Raw genomic sequence first — 6,525 nt, 5'->3', positions numbered from 1 at the left:
AGGTGGATGGATTATGTCGGCAAAGTAGAAGTGCTCACTAACACAGATTTAGACAGATTTGTGAACAATATTTGAGAGAAATAGACCTTTTGTGTACATATAAAAAGTCTTAGATCTTTGAGTTCAGCTCTTGAAAAATAAGGGCAAAAACAAAAGTGTTGCGTTTATAATTTTGTTCAGTGTATATTGACAATATCTAGACCAGGGTTCCCCAAACTTCCTAGAGAAAGGGTCAGTTTGCTGTCCTGTGGACTTTAGGAGGGCCAGTAAGAGTAAAAATAAAAAAAATGGCCCATCATTGGTATTAATGGGTCATCATTGCCATCATTTGGAGCAATAGTGCCTCGTCATTAGGAGGAAAAATGCTGCTTCAGTGGTGTCCGTAAGAGGAATAGTGTCCCATCATTGTATCTGGGAAATCAAGTGTCCCACTGTTGGTGTCAGTGGAAGGAATAGTGCCCTATCATTGGTATCAGTGGGAGGAATAGTGCCTCATCACTGGTATTGGGGAGGAATAGTGCCCTTGCTGGCAGTTGGAGGAATAGTGCCCCATCATTGAGATCAGTGGGAGAAATAGAGCCCCATTATTGGTATTGGCAAGAGTGGCAAGGGGTGCAAGGTTCTTTTAGCTGCCTGTGTTCCCGATGGGTAGATTTGCCATGTCTATTTGTCACCAGGACAGAAATTTGTTGGGAAATCCAACATTTTTAACTGTTTCCTGAGTAGAAAGTGAGGTAAAGATTTCCAATGAAGGCGCCTGTTCTAGTGGAAACTGTAAGAGGGATTTCCTGATCTTTGGAGAGATTTCTCACTTCCTGTTGTGTCTCCAAGGCAAAAAGAGAAACCTTTCTAACAGGGCAACCAGGAAACTCCTGACAGAGGTTTAAACTATTTTTGACTTTTTACAAAGCTAAAAAGGTTAATGCAAAATATACAAAAGGAAACTATAGGCTGCTTTTGCTTGTCTCTCTTTGTGCTATTTGCAGGACTTTTGTTGATCTTTTGGTACTCTCTAAGTGACTGACCTAGAACAAAAATGCAGATAAGATCCCATTGTGGTACCCCCCCCCCCCCCCATCCCTAACCTCATGGGTAAAAACGTGTAAACCACTTGGTGTAGGGCATTATTACAACTCTCTTGGGTTGGCATCCTGGTGGCCTATACTTTTTATACAGAATGATTTGAAGCAACCTTTAAATTCTGCAGAATCCTGAGGCACCCCATTCTAAAATGTAAAATAACCAAACTAATAGTTTTACATAAGCCAACAACATCCATACCTGTAGGACACCCAACATTAGAGATGATTTATTCTTCCAAAGAAAATTCACCTTTGCTCACTGGCACTGACTAGTATTCCAATGTTACTCTTCTCCCTCACTCAGCTAATACGACCCTAACACTGATAGAGAGAAACAGGGGAGGGGCAAACAAGGATGCTGTGTAGGTGTCCGACGTCCTCCTTATCAACCGATGATATCATTGGTTGTTAGGATGCCAGCAGCTAGAAGGTTGTAATGGCGCGCAAGAAAAACCTGTGGCTTTGTGTAAGTAAAGCCACAGGGGGGCTTGGGGAGTGAACAAAATAGAGATCACTCATACAGTCCCTGGTGATTCCTGGAGCAAAAATGGCAACTTCTGTTAATGCCTTCTGCTGTGCAGGTCTCTCCTGCTAGCAGGGTGTCACAGCCAAGCCTGACTGAGACTGCAGGGGGTGAGGAATTCTCTGGCTACTTCTCTTCTCCCTCTCAGCAACAGCACTTCTGCCTGGAGGCAGAGCCCTCCTCACAGGGGTCCCCTCCAGGCCTCTGGATCCTGGAATCTCTTCCCACCTTCTAGAAGCTTCCAGAAGCCAGGGGGAGTTGACTGAGACCAAGTCCTCAGAGCCTGCAAGCTAACTCTACACAAACCAATTAACCCTGGCTACAGTGTAGCCTAAACTAAAATTACCTAATCTACACAGGGGGTGCTACACAATATTTCGGCAAATTTAAGCCATTTTGCCAAGGCACCCTGATTAAAAAATGCTAATCTAAAGTATTTTTCTGCATTGTTCTACTACTATTCCAAATGTTGCCACTGTATCTGATGTACTTTGTTTTATTACCTGATGCTATTTTAAAAATAATGCATAAAAATGCAGATTAGAAGTTATGACTTTTCAGGTTTGCATGTTTCTTTCAAGTTGGTGAATTAGATGTACTTTAAGTGATCCTGTGTAACGCTCCTGCGTTTTTGTTATAGGCTGGATTTACAGCTGCAAAATCTCCACTCAGTAGTCATGTAGAGATGTGTTGAATACCAGATCCAACTCTCCAGGACTCATCACCGTGGGCCTGTCAGCTTCAACATACAGATATATACACACTCAATGAGATGTTCCTGGAGTGATAGGATGTATATGATAGTATGAAGATGATGTGCTGAAGGGACAGGTGTGAACAGTGACAAGGATGGTAAGCACTTGATAGGTTTGTACAGGAGAGTTCAAGATGGTATTTAGGAATGCAGATAGGTTAGTATCGAGTATGCTAACAGGTGGTGAGGACAGCAGATGACAAATACAGGATAGACTAACCCGGTGCAAGGATAGATAGTAGTAGACAGGAGAGCTAGCAATCTATGCAGCAGTGCAGATGATAGATGGTAGTAGACAGGAGAGCTAGCAATCTGTGCAGCAGTGCAGATGATAGATGGTAGTAGTCTCAAGAGCTAGCAATCTATGTAACAGTGCAGATGATAGGATAGTATGGATAGGTAGTAACAGTCTTTAATGCAATAGTAGTAGTGTAAGTTATGGAGGTTTCCCCTGCGGGGTACTTATCACTATAGTATAGTAGTAGAAGGGTCCGGTGATGAGGAAGTGATCCAGTAGCGAGATGCAGGGATCAGTAGCGAGGTTCGGGTCTGAGGAAGTGATCCTGGTAGCGAGATACAGGGATCTGTAGCGAGGTTCCACAGCGAGACACGCTTGTAAGCATAGATGCAAGGCAGGTTGAACGAACATGTGAGTGAGAACGCCGGCGGTTGAAATAGCCGCTCTGCGGCGCTCAGTGATGACAGCATCGGTCTTAAAGGTGTATGTGCACCTACCAGAAGAGAATGGTGGGACGCATACACGGAATGGAAAGTGGAATAAGGGTACCAGAGGTACCAGAACATTACAGTACCCCCCCCTTAAGGCCGGCTCCGGAAGGCCTCTAGAACTGTTTTTTCCGGGTATTTCGAGTGAAAATTGTGAATCAGTCTAGGGGCATGTATATCAGAGGTATCCAGCCAGGTGTCGTCTTGGGGCCCATAGTTCTTCCATCGTACTAGATATTGGAGTCTTCTTCTGTGGATACGAGAATCCAGAATCTCCTTTATCTCATATTCTTCTCTGCCTTCAACTTGTACAGGAGGTGGAGGTGGGATGGTAGGCCTTATTCCTTGGTTAGGAACATGTGGCTTCAATAGCGACACATGGAAGATGGGATGGATCTTGAGATCTGCCGGTAAGGTGAGCTGTACTGCAGCTTTTCCAATTAGTTTCCTGATTGGGAAGGGTCCCAAGAATAAAGGCCCAAGCTTTTTGCTAGGGATCTTTAATCATAAATTTTTTGTTGATAGCCAAACGAGGTCCCCAATAACATACTGAGGAGAAGGTCTTCTACGAAGGTCGTAGTACCTTTTTTGTTGACTATGAGCGTGTGATATGGTAGTATTGAGTAAACCCAAAGAGTCTTTTATTTGGGTAAGGTAATCTGAGGCTACTGGGTTACTCGATGGCAGGATGCGTGGTGGAAGAAGAGTGGGATGAAACCCATAGTTCAAGTAGAACGGACTTTGCTTCGTAGTACTGTGGGTTGCATTGTTGTAAGCAAATTCCGCTAGAGGAAGGAGATCCACCCAATCATCCTGCAGGTATGATGTGTAGCAGCGTAGATATTGCTCAATGCACTGGTTGACTCTTTCAGTCTGTCCGTTGGTCTGAGGATGGTAGGGAGAAGTGAGCTTTCGCTCAATGCGTAAAATTTGACAAAGTGCTTGCCAAAATTTAGAGATAAATTGTGAACCACGGTCGGACAAAAGAGTCTTTGGAATTCCATGCAACTTGAACACATGTTTCATCAGTAGTTCCGCTGTTTGTTTGGATGAAGGTAGTCTACGGATAGAGATAAAATGTGCCATCTTTGTCAAGTGGTCCACTGACACTAGGATGGTATTAAATCCTTTGGAAGGTGGTAGTTCTACTATGAAATCTAAGGACACAACTTCCCATGGAGCCTGGGGTATTGGTAGACTACAAAGTAGTCCAGATGGTTTTGTAGTGTCAATTTTGGACCTTGCACAGATGTCACATGAAGAAACAAATTTTTGTACAGACGTCTTCATATCAGGCTACCAAAACTGCCTGGTGAGCAAATTAAAGGTTTTCGTCATACCCATATGTCCTGCCATGGGTACATCATGCGATAACTCCAAGATTTTGGTGCGCATAGTAGGGGGTATGGAAAGTTTGTCATTGTAATAGAGGAAGCCTTCTGCATCAGTACTTAGTTGTGGTGGAGGTGAATCCATTCCTATACTGTGCAAAATCTCTTCCTTCAAGGATCGGACAACACCAATAATGCGTTCATAGGGTATTATGGGAATGGAAGGGATTTCGGCGCAGTTATCTTCGGTTAGTCGTGATAGCGCATCCGCTTTTTTATTTTTGTCTGCAGGCGTATAGGTCACTAAGAAATTAAATCTTAAAAAGAATAATGACCATCGTACCTGCCGGTGGGAAAGAGTCTTGTTAGTCTGGAGGTATTGAAGGTTTTTATGATCTGTATATATGAGTATTGGTAACTGGGTACCTTCGAGCAGATGTCGCCAATTCTCCAGTGCCAATTTTATGGCAAGCAACTCCTTTTCACCCACTGGGTAATTCACCTCTGGGCTGCTTAGTGATTTTGAAAAGAAAGCAACTGGGTGGAGTGATGAAGTGTTTGTTGGTCGTTGGGAGAGAACTGCTCCTACTGCCATATTTGACGCATCTACCTCTAGAATATATTGGAGGGATGGGTCTGGATGGCGTAGTATGGGAGCAGAAGTGAAGCTTGATTTTAACAAGCAGAAAGCTTGATTTGCTTCTTCTGACCATTTGAATGTTTTTTTTATACTTGTCAGTTGTGTGAGAGGTCTCACAATGGCGGAAAAGTTCTTGATGAACTTCCTATAGAAGTTTGAGAATCCTAGGAATCGCTGTAGGGCCTTACGAGTTGTTGGTATAGGCCAGTCTAGAATACAGGATATCTTACTCATATCCATCTTAATTCCAGTTTTGGATATGAAGTATCCTAGAAATAATATTTCTTCTTTATGAAATAGGCATTTTTTTAATTTCACGTATAGTCTGTGTGAGAGCAGTCTGGACAACACAAGTCTTACATGTTTTATGTGTTCAGGCATAGATCGAGAATAGATAAGTATATCGTCTAGGTATACTACAACACAGACATCAAGTAAGTCTCTAAAGATGTCGTTTATGAATCTTTGGAAAGCTGCGGGAGCATTACACAACCCGAATGGCATCACAAGGTATTCAAATAGTCCGTATCTGGTTCTGAATGCTGTTTTCCACTCATCCCCGTCACGGATTCGGATTAGGTTGTATGCCCCTTTCAGGTCTAATTTGGTGAAATAAGTAGCCCCACGCACTTGTTCAATAAGTTCAGGGATAAGCGGCAAAGGATAGCGATCCTTTATCGTAATCGTGTTTAATTGCCTATAATCGATAATAGGCCTGAGACTGGAATCCTTATTGCGGACAAAGAAAAGTCCTGCAGCAGTGGAAGAAGTAGAGGGTCTAATGAACCCTTTTGTCAAATTCTCATCCAAGTATTCCTTGAGGTGAGAAAGTTCATCCTGTGAAAGGGGATAAACATGACCGAAAGGCAATTTGCTGTTAGGGAGTAGATCGATAGTGCAATCGTAATCCCTATGGGGAGGCAACACTTGAGCATTTTTCTCAAGGAACACTTCGGACAGATCCTGATAGCATAGTGGTGCAATTTCATCTGACACCACAGACAGAATCTTCCCATAAGATGGGAGGTTACACGTATTCTCACGATAGTGAGAAGGGAAAACCAAAGTCCGTTTTTTCCAATCTATGATTGGTTGGTGTGTGTGTAACCAGGGAAGTCCCAAAATAATAGGAAAATGGGGTGAGGATAGTATATCAAAAGTGATGGTCTCCACATGTGACTCGTTGGTAGTGGCAAGGAGTGCCTGTGTCTGGTTGGTGATTGGACCAGAAGACAGTGGAATACCATTAATGAAACTAACAGAAACAGGCTTAGATTTTGAAATAATAGGTATTTTATTTAAGGTAACAAAGCGTGTATCAATATAGTTTCCACAAGATCCAGTGTCGACCATAGCCTTGGTGGTGATCCTAGTTTGGTCCCACTGTAATATTAAATGAACAAAAAGATAGGGGTTAGAAAAGGAAGTCGTTAATCCTCCCAGTAAGACATGTGAACACTCACCCTCTT

The sequence above is a fragment of the Pelophylax lessonae genome (assembly GCF_965119305.1).
Source record: "Pelophylax lessonae genome assembly, chromosome: 2".
NCBI lineage: Eukaryota > Metazoa > Chordata > Amphibia > Anura > Ranidae > Pelophylax > Pelophylax lessonae.
The sequence above is the reverse complement of the archived record's forward strand: the minus strand, read 5'-3'. Positions refer to the sequence as shown.